This window comes from Cervus canadensis, chromosome 29, assembly GCF_019320065.1.
Source record: "Cervus canadensis isolate Bull #8, Minnesota chromosome 29, ASM1932006v1, whole genome shotgun sequence".
NCBI classification, from domain to species: Eukaryota; Metazoa; Chordata; class Mammalia; order Artiodactyla; family Cervidae; genus Cervus; species Cervus canadensis.
Window position 1 is genome coordinate 4165656 of NC_057414.1, and position 13281 is coordinate 4178936.

General features: G+C 39.7%; 1 protein-coding gene across 13 annotated transcripts in view; it reads left to right on the top strand.

The window, feature by feature from the left end:
• Positions 1-13281, top strand: part of DLG2 (discs large MAGUK scaffold protein 2) — a 2236304-nt gene that overhangs the window by 203380 nt on the left and 2019643 nt on the right. The window lies entirely within an intron of this gene.

A 13281-nucleotide genomic window follows, 5' to 3' on the forward strand; every position in this document is an offset into this window, starting at 1 on the left:
GGCTTACTTCCTTACCTCCTTTAGATCTTTACTCAAATATCCCTTACTCAATGAGGCTTTCCCTGGCCATCAATTGCTTAAAATTGCTAACCTCACCCTTCTTCTCTCCCCCAACACCCTCCACGTCCCTTCCTGGCTTGAGTTTTTCCTCATCATGTAACACCAACTCTGACTGATGTGTTTAACTTATTTTTGTGTTTATTGTCTATGTCCTATGTCCCTGATCCTGACAAGGATGTTAGTTTCATGCAGGTAGGATTTTTTTTTTCTTTGTCTGTATTCTTCACTGTTGTAGCCCTGGAACTCAAAACAGCAGTTGGCATAGTATTGCTATTCAGTAAGTCTGTACTAGTGGGCTTGGGGCTGTGATTTTAACAGATTATTAACAACAAAGTTTTTTTCACTCAGTTGTATTGCTTCCCATAGGATTCATCTGGTGCTTAGATTTAAATGAATCAAAATCTAGTCTCTGTTAAGTGGTCATTCGGCCAGAAGGCTCTTGGAAAACTCCATAGAAGTACACAAAAATTATACAAAAATGTGTAGATTTTGTTCAGCCATCTCTGATGTCTTCACCTTGCCTGGCATACCTGGCAGGGGTGGGGATCTTTTGAGTCTTAAAGTGATCATTTTTATCTGTTGTGTCATGGTTTTAATAAATTGATCTGAACATCTTTAACTTAAATGTCTTCAGTCAGATCTTTGATCTCTTTAGAAGGTATCAATTTTTTAGTCAAACAAAAACAAATTCAGATTTCTCCAATAATCTTTACAGACTATTCACTGTCCTTATACATGTGTGTTTGGTTATGAATTTCCAGCCACCTAATATCTACATTCGAACAATTTAACATCTACAAGTGCAGACTGTGGAGCCACATAACAATGAGTCAGACAACCTAAGTTCAACCATCTACTAGCAGTGTGACAGCCAGGTATTTTTTGTTTGTTTGTTTTTACTTCCCTGTAAAATAAATAATATATACGGAGGAACAGTTGGAAAGTAGTAAATATACAAAATAGGGTCATGTTTTTTTTTTAATTAAGCAGCATTTCTTTCTAATTAATGTGTTATTCTTCTATAAAGTTTACTAATGCAAATCATTATGGTAGATTATTGTAATGGTAGTATACAAATGATATAAAGTTTTTTTAAAAACTTTAATTTTTTGGGTTGGGAAACTCTGGCCTTTAGAATGGCATCCAGAATTCTCTTTGTGGTTTTCCACAATCCAGGCAGTCTGAACTTGACCCTGTTCCCTCTTGACCCTAAATGTTTTAATGCCTCTTATTTCACTGCTCCTGTAGTTCATTGTCTTGTGATAGCTCCTCCTACCATATCAATCCTAAAATAAATCAACCCTGAATATTCAGTGGAAGGACAGATGCTGAAGCTGAAGTTCCAGACTTTGGCCACCTGATGTGAAGAACTGACTCATTGGAAAAGACCCTGATGCTATAAAAGATTGAAGGCAGGAGGAGAAGGGGATGACAGAGGATGAAATGGTTAGATAGTGTTACCAACTCAATGGACATGAATTTGAGCAAACTCTGGGAGATAGTGGAGGACAGGTGAGCCTGGCATGCTGTAGTCCATTTTGTCGCAAAGAGTTGGGCATGACTTAGTCACTGAACGGCAATGAAACCATATCTGTTTATACAAATTCTGTCACTGTAAAGCTCAGCTTAGTCTTCTCTAGTGTCTCAGACAGTAAAGAATCTTCCTGCGATGCAGGAGACCTACGTTAGATCCCTGGGTTGGGAAGATCACCTGGAGAAGGAAATGATTACCCACTCCAGTGTACTTGCCTGGAGAATTCCACAGACAGAGGAGCCTGGTGGACTATAGTCCATGAGATTGCAAAGAGTCGGACACAGCTGTGTGACTCACACACACACACACACACACACACAGCTCAATTCAGTGCTGTATCTCCTCTGCGGTCTTTTTTGATCCCCCTGTGATAATAATCAGTGTCCATTTTGACCTTACATAGTAATCTGGGACTTCTATGAGTTTCCTGAAATAAAATAGTATATACATCAGCAACCCCTGCCCCCAACCCCACTGCTTCCTACGGCTTATCTCCTACTCTTCCTCTCACTGCCTTCTAACAGCTCTGGTTTTCTTCTTGCTCCATGAGCATGCCAGGAATTCTTCTGGTTCAAGTTTTACTTTCTGTTTCCCTTGCCTGGATGATTTTTTCCTTCAGATATCCTTTTGACTTGCCCCTCATTTTACTTGACACCTACACTAATAATTGTCCAAGAGGCTTTGTCTGACCACCCTAGTAAAATGGCACCCCCAGATCACTCTCAAATTCTTCATGGTATTTTTTTTTTAAACTATATTGTTCCCTGGTATTGTGCTATGTATTAATGCATTTCTATGTCTGCCATCTGTCTCACATATAGAATGTAAGTTTCAAGAGGATAGGAATATTGTCTGTTTTGTTTATGGCTTAATTGTTTTCAAGAACAGTATGTGACACTTGGGCTTCTTGGGCAGCTCGGTGGTAAAGAATCCACCTGCAATGCAGGAGACTCAGGTTCAGTCCCTGTTTCAGGAAGACCCCCTGGAGAAGGAAATGACAACCCACTCTAGTATTCTTGCTTGGGAAATCCCATGAGCAGAGGGGCCTGGCAGACTATAGTCAATGGGGTTGCAAAAGAATTGGCCATGTCTTAGTGACTAAACAACAACAACAACATGTGGTTAGTAGGTATTCAGTAAATATTTTCTGAATGAATGAATGATGAATGAATAAATAGAACTGGCTTTACTGACATAGTTTCTTACCTTCCCACCATCCTGGGAACATTTGAAAATTGTCTGAGTTTGAATTCTCAACCCTTTTATTAATGCCCTATTTATTTATTTTTAAGATTTTTATTTATTTATTTTTTTATTAGTTGGAGGCTAATTACTTCACAACATTTCAGTGGGTTTTGTCATACATTGATATGAATCAGCCATAGATTTACACGTATTCCCCATCCCGATCCCCTCTCCCACCTCCCTCTCCACCTGATCCCTCTGGGTCTTCCCAGTGCACCAGGCCCAAGCACTTGTCTCATGCATCCCACCTGGGCTGGTGATCTGTTTCACCATAGATAGTATACATGCTGTTCTTTTGAAACATCCCACCCTCACCTTCTCCCACAGAGTTCAAAAGTCTGTTCTGTATTTCTGTGTCTCTTTTTCTGTTTTGCATATAGGGTTATCGTTACCATCTTTCTAAATTCCATATATATGTGTTAGTATGCTGTAATGTTCTTTATCTTTCTGGCTTACTTCACTCTGTATAAGGAGCTCCAGTTTCATCCATCTCATTAGGACTGGTTCAAATGAATTCTTTTTGACGGCTGAGTAAAATTCCATGGTGTATATGTACCACAGCTTCCTTATCCATTCATCTGCTGATGGGCATCTAGGTTGCTTCCATGTCCTGGCTATTATAAACAGTGCTGCGATGAACATTGGGGTGCACGTGTCTCTTTCAGATCTGGTTTCCTCAGTGTGTATGCCCAGAAGTGGGATTGCTGGGTCATATGGCAGTTCTATTTCCAGTTTTTTAAGAAATCTCCACACTGTTCTCCATAGCGGCTGTACTAGTTTGCATTCCCACCAACAGTGTAAGAGGGTTCCCTTTTCTCCACACCCTCTCCAGCATTTATTGCTTGTAGACTTTTGGATAGCAGCCATCCTGACTGGCGAGTAATGGTACCTCATTGTGGTTTTGATTTGCATTTCTCTAATAATGAGTGATGTTGAGCATCTTTTCATGTGTTTGTTAGCCATCTGTATGTCTTCTTTGGAGAAATGTCTGTTTAGTTCTTTGGCCCATTTTTTGATTGGGTCATTTATTTTTCTGGAATTGAGCTGCAGGAGTTGCTTGTATATTTTTGAGATTAATCCTTTGTCTGTTTCTTCATTTGCTATTATTTTCTCCCAATCTGAGGCTGTCTTTTCACCTTACTTATAGTTTCCTTTGTAGTGCAAAAGCTTTTAAGTTTCATTAGGTCCCATTTGTTTATTTTGCTTTTATTTCCAATATTCTGGGAGGTGGGTCATAGAGGATCTTGCTGTGATTTATGTCGGAGAGTGTTTTGCCTATGTTCTCCTCTAGGAGTTTTATAGTTTCTGGTCTTACATTTAGATCTTTAATCCATTTTGAGTTTATTTTTGTGTATGGTGTTAGAAAGTGTTCTAGTTTCATTCTTTTACAAGTGGTTGACCAGTTTTCCCAGCACCACTTGTTAAAGAGGTTGTCTTTTTCCATTGTATATCCTTGCCTCCTTTGTCAAAGATAAGGTGTCCATAGGTTCGTGGATTTATCTCTGGGCTTTCTATTCTGTTCCATTGATCTATATTTCTGTCTTTGTGCCAGTACCATACTGTCTTGATGACTGTGGCTTTGTAGTAGAGTCTGAAGTCAGGCAGGTTGATTCCTCAGTTCCATTCTTCTTTCTCAAGATTACTTTGGCTATTCGAGGTTTTTTGTATTTCCCATACAAATTTGTGAAATTCTTGGTCTAGTTCTGTGAAAAATACCGTTGGTAGCTTGATAGGGATTGCATTGAATCGTATAGATTGCTTTGGTAGAATAGCCATTTTGACAATATTGATTCTTCCAATCCATGAACACGGTATGTTTCTCCATCTGTTTGTGTCCTCTTTGATTTCTTTCATCAGTGTTTTATAGTTTTCTATGTATAGGTCTTTTGTTTCTTTAGGTAGATATACTCCTAAGTATTTTATTCTTTTTGTTGCAATGGTGAATGGTATTGTTTCCTTAATTTCTCTTTCTGTTTTTCATTGTTAGTATATAGGAATGCAAGGGATTTCTGTGTGTTAATTTTATATCCTGCAACTTTACTATATTCATTGATTAGCTCTAGTAATTTTCTGGTAGAGTCTTTAGGGTTTTCTATATAGAGATCATGTCATCTGCAAACAGTGAGAGTTTCACTTCTTCTTTTCCTATCTGGATTCCTTTTACTTCTTTTTCTGCTCTGATTGCTGTGGCCAAAACTTCCAACACTATGTTGAATAGTAGTGGTGAGAGTGGGCACCCTTGTCTTGTTCCTGATTTCAGGGGAAATGCCTTCAATTTTTCACCATTGAGGGTGATGCTTGCTGTGGGTTTGTCATATATAGCTTTTATTATGTTGAGGTATGTTCCTTCTATTCCTGCTTTTTGGAGAGTTTTAATCATAAATGAGTGTTGAATTTTGTCAAAGGCTTTCTCTGCATCTATTGAGATAATCATATGATTTTTATCTTTCAATTTGTTAATGTGGTGTATTACATTGATTGATTTGCGGATATTGAAGAATCCTTGCATTCCTGGGATAAAAGCCCAACTTGGTCGTGGTGTATGATTTTTTTAATATGTTGTTGGATTCTGTTTGCTAGAATTTTGTTAAGGATTTTTGCATCTATGGTTCATCAGTGATATTGGCCTGTAGTTTTCTTTTTTTGTGGCATCTTTGTCAGGTTTTGGAATTAGGGTGATGGTGGCCTCATAGAATGAGTTTGGAAGTTTACCTTCTTCTGCAATTTTCTGGAAGAGTTTGAGTAAGATAGGTGTTAGCTCTTCTCTAAATTTTTGGTAGAATTCAGCTGTGAAGCCATCTGGTCCTGGGCTTTTGTTTGCTGGAAGATTTTTGATTACAGTTTCGATTTCCTTGCTTGTGATGGGTCTGTTAAGATCTTCTATTTCTTCCTGGTTCAGTTTTGGAAAGTTATACTTTTCTAAGAATTTGTCCATTTCATCCAAGTTGTCCATTTTATTGGCATAGAGCTGCTGGTAGTAGTCTCTTATGATCCTTTGTATTTCAGTGTTGTCTGTTGTGATCTCTCCATTTTCATTTCTAATTTTGTTTAATTTGGTTCTTCTCTCTTTGTTTCTTAATGAGTCTTGCTAATGGTTTGTCAATTTTGTTTATTTTTTCAAAAAACCAGCTTTTAGCTTTGTTGATTTTTGCTATGGTCTCTTTAGTTTCTTTTGCATTTATTTCTGCCCTAATTTTTAAGATTTCTTTCCTTCTGCTAACCCTGGGGTTCTTCATTTCTTCCTTCTCTAATTGCTTTAGGTGTAGAGTTAGGTTATTTATTTGGCTTTTTTCTTGTTTCTTGATGTAAGCCTGTAATGCTATGAACCTTCCCCTTAGCACTGCTTTTACAGTGTCCCATAGGTTTTGGGTTGTTGTGTTTTCATTTTCATTCATTTCTATACATATTTTGATTTCTTTTTTGATTTCTTCTATGATTTGTTGGTTATTCAGAAGCGTGTTATTTAGCCTCCATATGTTTGAATTTTTAACAATTTTTTTTCCTGTAATTGAGATCTAATCTTACTGCACTGTGGTCAGAAAAGATGACTGGAATGATTTCAATTTTTTTGAATTTTCCAAGACCAGATTTATGGCCCAGGATGTGATCTATTCTGGAGAAGGTTCCGTGTGCACTTGAGAAAAAGGTGAAGTTGATTGTTTTGGGGTGAAATGTCCTATAGATATCAATTAGGTCTAGCTGGTCCATTGTGTCATTTAAGGTTTGTGTTTCCTTGGTAATTTTCTGTTTAGTTGATCTATCCATAGTTGTGAGTGGGGTATTAAAGTCTCCCACTATTATTGTGTTACTATTAATTTCCTCTTTCATACTCGTTAGTGTTTGCCGTACATATTGCGGTGCTCCTATGTTGGGTGCATATATATTTATAATTGTTATATCTTCTTCTTGGATTGATCCTTTGATCATTATGTAGTGTCCTTCTTTGTCTCTTTTCACATCCTTTATTTGAAAGTCTATTTTATCTGATATGAGTATTGCGACTCCTGCTTTCTTTTGGTCTCCGTTTGCATGAAATATTTTTTTCCAGCCCTTCACTTTTAGTCTGTATGTGTCTCTTGTTTTGAGGTGGGTCTCTTGTAGACAGCATATATGGGGGTCTTGTTTTTGTATCCATTCAGCCAATCTTTGTCTTTTGGTTGGGGCATCCAACCCATTTACATTTAAGGTAATTATTGATAGGTGTGGTCCCGTTGCCATTTACTTTGTTGTTTTGGGTTCACGTTTATACAACCTTTCTGCATTTCCTGTCTAGAGAAGATCCTTTAGCATTTGTTGAAGAGCTGGTTTGGTGGTGCTGAATTCTCTCAGCTTTTGCTTATCTGTAAAGCTTTTGAGTTCTCCGTCATATCTGAATGAGATCCTTGCTGGATACAGTAATCTAGGTTGTAGGTTATTCTCTTTCATTACTTTCAGTATGTCCTGCCATTCCCTTCTGGCCTGGAGGGTTTCTATTGATAGATCAGCTGTCATCCTTACGGGAATCCCTTTGTGTGTTATTTGTTGTTTCTCCCTTGCTGCTTTTAGTATTTGTTCTTTGTGTTTGATCTTTGTTAATTTGATTAATATGTGTCTTGGGGTGTTTCGCCTTGGGTTTATCCTGTTTGGGACTGTCTGGGTTTCTTGGACATGGGTGGCTATTTCCTTGTCCACTTTAGGGAAGTTTTCATCTATTATCTCCTCGAGTATTTTCTCATGGCCTTTCTTTTTGTCTTCTTCTTCTGGGACTCCTATGATTCGAATGTTGGGGCATTTCACATTGTCCCAGAGGTCCCTGAGGTTGTCCTCATTTCTTTTGATCATTTTTTCTTTTTTCCTCTCTGCTTCATTTATTTCCACCATTTTATCTTCTACGTCACTTATCCTATCTTCTACCTCACTTATCCTATCTTCTGTCCCCGTTATTGGTTCCCTCCAGAGTGTTTTTGATCTCATTCATTGCATTATTCATTTTTAATTGACTCTTTTTTATTTCTTCTAGGTCTTTATTAAACATTTCTTGCATCCTTTCATTCTTTGTCTCCAGGCTATTTATCTGTAACTCCATTTTGTTTTCAAGATTTTGGATCATTTTTATTATCATTCTAAATTCTTTTTCAGGTAGATTCCCTATCTCCTACTCTTTTGTTTGACTTGGTGGGCATTTTTCATGTTCCTTTACCTGTTGGGTATTTCTCTGCCTTTTCATCTTGTTTAGATTGCTGTGTCTGGAGTGGGCTTTCTGTATTCTGGAGGTCTGTGGTTCCTTTTTATTGTGGAGGTTTTACCCAGTGGGTGGGGTTAGACGATTGGCTTGTCAAGGTTTCCTGGTTAGGGAAGCTTGCGTCGGTGTTCTGGTGTGTGGAACTTGATTTCTTCTCTTTGGAGAGCAATGGAGTGCCCAGTAATGAGTTTTGAGATGGGTCTATGTGTTAGGTGTGACCTTGGGCAGCCTGTATGTTGACGTTCAGGGCTATGTTCCTGCATTGCTGGAGAATTTGCATGGTATGTCTTGCTCTAAAACTTACTGGCTCTTGGGTGGTGGTTGGTTTCAGTGTAGGTATGGAGGCTTTTGGACAGTCACTTATTACTTAAAGTTCCATGTAGTCAGGAGTTTTCTGGTGTTCTCAGGTTTTGGGCTTAAGTCTCCTGCCTCTGGATTTCAGTTTTATTCTTCCTGTAGTCTCAGGACTTCTCCAACTGTACAGCACTGATAATAAAACTTCTAGGTTAATGGCGAAAAGATTCTCCCCCATTAGGGACACCCAGAAAGGTTCACAGAATTACATGAAGAAGAGGAGAGGGGGGAGGGAGATAGAGATGAGCAGGAGGACAAAAGGGGGGACTCAAGAGGAGAGAGACAGATCTATGCAGTTGTCTGTTCCCAGAGTGTTCTCCGTAGCCCAGACACCCACAAAGATTCACAGAATTGGATTGGGAAGAGAAGGGGAAAGGAGGAAATAGAGGTGTTCTGAGGTAGAAAACAGAGAGTCAAGATTGGGAGAGAATATCAACACACTCCTGAATAAAAATGGGAACTGAATATTGGATTCTTAAATGTTCACAATTTATATCATATACTGAAATACAAAAATAAAAAATCTAGAGTAGAGGTTAGACTCTTAAAAATACTATATTAAAAAGAAAAACCAAAACATACAAAAAAAATTTTAGAAATATATATGAAGTTCGGTTTAAAAATAGGGCTTCTCTTTTTTTTTTTTGTAAGGTTATAGTGTATTGAAAATGAAAATTAAGGAGTAGTAGAGGAGTACTAGAGGACTTTAAAAGAAATAAGAGAAAAAGAAAAATATAAAATAGAAGAGAAAAAGGAAAAAAAAAGAAGAAAAAAAAAAGGAAAAAAAAATTTTTCCCTAATTAAAAAAATCGTAAAAATCTATGAAATTGATAGTTAAGGAGTAATGGGGGAGTAATAGGGAATTTTAAAGGAAAATAAAAGAGAAAAAATAAAAAAGAAAAAATAAAAAAAATTGTTTTTTTTCTTACTTAAAAAAGAAAAAAGTAAAAATATATCTAGGAATTTCTCTGGAGCTGTTGCGGTCAGTGTGGGTTCGGCTCAGTTTCAGATAGCTCCTCGTTCCAGCTTACACTTCTCGATATCTACAGGCCCCTTCTGGTGTAGTCGGTGTTTTCTACAGGGATTTTAATCTGTTGCACCGGTCCCTTCTGAAGCGGTTCCCTTTGTTTATTTGGCTTCTGTTTGCCGGTCTCTTCAGAGCCTCATTTCCGCCCTGACATAGGCGGGAGGAGGTGGACTCTTATTCAGGTTGCTAGTTCCATCGCGCTGCGGGGAGGGGCTGGCGCTGCTTTCTCCGTCTGCGCTGCTCAGGCTCCCGGCTGCTCTATATGGAGCGCGCGCGGTTCCAGCCCTGGGGTGTTCCACAAAAGCGCAGAACAAAAAGCTGCGCCTGCTCCCTGTGCCTTCCCCGTCAGAGCGGTCCAGGCAGCCAGGGGCTTGACGGGCGCACTCTCCCCAGGCGTGGCACGCCCAGTCCCTTCCGAGGTCCCAGTCTCAGTTTCCCCCGGCTCCCGTCGGGTGCGTGCGCCTTCTGCCCTCCATGTCCCCAGCCCCAGTCCCCGCCTGCGCCGGTCGGGTGCTTGCGCCCTGTGTCTCGCCGCGACCCTCCCGGCGGATGTCGACCATCCAGAATCTCAGGAGGTCTTTGACTAGAAACTGGAGGCCTGTTTGTAGTGCGGCAGGGGATGCGGTCCTTGGGGCCGAGCCTGCCCCCTTCCCCTCCCCGTTGCCTCCTGCCTCCGGCGGGGCTGGGCTGGTCCTCAGCCTGTGAGCTCTTCTCTGGACTTTCTCAGTCCCTTTGTTCTGCGAATGGCAGGCAGTGTGTTCAGGCCGGTTAATTTTCTCTCTTTTGCTCTCCCACAGTTCAAGTTGGCAACTCACAAAAGCTCCCTCCGATTGTCCTCAGGGCACTCGAGCCCGGACCCTAGCCCAAGCAATGCCACCCGCTCCTCTCCGTTCGGCCCCCACTTGCTGGTGGCAGATGTGGGTGTCTGGGGTACTTTTCTGCTGGGAGTTGCTTTTAGGCTCGTAATCTGTGGGTTTTATTTATTGTTTCCCTCCCAGTCAGGTTGCCCTCCGAGATTCAAACACTTCCCCCAGGCCCGCCAGTGCGAGGGTTTCCCGGTGTCTGGAAACGTCCTCTATTAAGACTCCCTTCCCGGGAGGGATCTCCATCCTTAGCTCTTTTGTCTCACGTTTTATCTTTTATATTTTGTCCTACCTCCTTTCAAAGACAATGGGCTGCTTTTCTGGGCGCCTGATGACCTCAGCTAGCGATCAGAAGTTGTTTTGTGAAGTTTGCTCTGCGTTCAGTTATTCTTTTGATGAATTTGTAGGAGAGAAAGTGGTCTCCCTGTCCTACTCCTTCGCCATCTTGGCTCCTCCTAATGCCCTATTTAAAATAGGAATTTAATGAGCAGAAAAAAATGTATAAATGAAAATTGATACTAGGATGTTTAAGTGAAAAACTGAATATAGAAACTGTGATTCCTCATTTTATACAAATCCCACTCTGTTGGGTGTCCGTCTCACCACTCACAGCAGTTAGACTGTAGCAGCTACTGTTAATGCTTCTGTCATTGTTATTTCGTTTCTGATGTCCGTCACCTGTTGGAGAACAGCCCTCAGCCTGTTGGATGCCTCCTTTCAGCTCCTTCCTCTTACTGGAGGCAGCTCTTAACCAGTGACTTAACAATGTGACTTTATAAATACCTCAGGCCCTGGACCCCTTGGAAGGACTCCATACATGTTTTTTGTACTGTTTTCAGAGCCCCCATGGACTTCAACTAAAGATACCACCTGTCAGATTGTGCTAAATACTGTACCCTTGTGGTGTGGCCTCTTTCCTTTTAAGTCTTGCTTTCCTACTCCTCTACAATGCTTTTCTAAGAACACACTTTTTAGTAACTAATTTTCACATGAATTCTGTTTTCAGGGTCTACTTCTGGAGAATCCAATGTCAGGCACAGGGAGGAGGTATCTTTTATTTTTTTGCAGATATCTTTTTTTAAAACCTTATTTTATATTGGAGTACAGCCAGTTAACAATGTTGTGATAGTTTTCAGGTGGACAGGAGAGGGGTTCAGCCATACATATACATGTATCCATTTTCGCCCAAACTTCCCTCCCATCCAGGCTTCCACATAATGTTGAGCAGAGTTCCCTGTGCTATACAGCAAGGTCCTTGTTGGCTATCCATTTTAAATGTAGCAGTGTGACATGTCTATCTCAAACTCCCTAACTATCCCTTCCTCCCATCCTTCCCTCTGGCAACCATGAGATCCTTCTCTAAGTCTGAGAGTTTGTATCTATTTTGTAAATAAGTTCATTTGTACCATTTTAAAAAATATTTCATGTATAAGGATTGTCATAGAATATTTGTCCTTCTCTGACTTACTTCACTCAGTATGACAGTCTCCATGTCCATCCATAATGCTGCAAATAGCATTCCGTTCCTGTTAATGGCTGAGTAATATTCCATTTTATATGTGTACCACATCTTCTTTATCCACTTCTCTGTCGATGGACATTTAAGTTGTTTCCATGTCTTGGTTATTGTAAACAGTGTTGCAATGAACACTGGGATGCTTTATCCTTTTATACCATGTTTTTTTCCTCCAATATATGCCCCGGAGTGGGGTTGCAGGATCATATGGTAGCTCTATTTTTAGATTTTTAAGGAACTTCCATAGTGTTTTCCATAGTGGTTGTATCAGTTTACATTCCTACCAACAGTGTGGGAGGGTTCTGAGAGTGGGTATCTTTATGAGTTGGCTTTCGCATTGGCCTCTGCTGTGAATTAGCTAGCTTGGAGCCTTGGCGCTTCATCTTCTCTGAGAGTTCAGATATGAGTAACATCTGTGATTTTTCTAGGATACAGAGGAAACTGGCTGTATCCTTGTCCCTGTGCTTACGTTCTTAGATATTTGAAATCTTCTGTTTTTCCTGTAAACTTAATAGGAGAGAAAAGGAGGAAATGGAATTTTGTGTTTGTGTGTGTGTGGGGGGGGGGACAAGTAGTAGGCATCTTTTCCTTTTTTCCCAGTAATTTTCTTCTCTATGTTACTCTCCCCACCCCACCCCAATTCAAAAGTCATTAGAGTTTCACCTTCTTCTGTTCACCTGTTTCTCCCTTCCCTATAATATTTCCTCTGTCACACCATGTCCTTTATTAGTGAAGAGTATTGTCTAAGCTGTCAGCTCTCTGACATAATTACACTATGTTCACCATAATTACAACTATGTTAAGCAGTTATTTGTTATGCATGTCACCTCTAGTTGATTGTGAGGTGCGTAAGGAAAGGGTACATGACTTACTGATCTTGTCTTTCCCATGGTGCTCAACACAGCATTTGACATGTGATTAAATATTTCTTAAATTATAGTGACTAGATTGATATTAGGGGCTTCCATTAAAAGGGCATATATTTGAGTAAAGTTTTTTTTTCCTAATCTTATCATGCCCTCATCTCCTAAAAGAATAATTATTTTCCTCTTCAAATTTGAGGACTTATTGGTTGTTTTGTTAATTGCTTGTTGAAAGTAGGCTTAAATTATTCTGCTTATACTTGACTACTTTGTGGAATTTTAGAGTAAAGACTCATTTGTTGAGTGGAGATCTTTCTGTTCATCTAATGCTAATTACCACCCATCACTGAACTGTTCTAGAGCTTGAAGATGTATTTCATTAAAGAGATTCTAAAGTAAACTTCACTCTTTGGGACATCAGGTTAAAAGCCAACTTAATGAGATGGTTAAATTATTAGTGTAATAACACCTTTGCAAAGTCTGAAGATGATCAAGGTTTCATCTGCTTCTTACTCAGTAACTTGCTGAAATTGCATTCTTGAAGGTTGTTTAAATTTTTAATTCTTATGTGAGCAAATGGAAAAATCTAGCCGAGTTT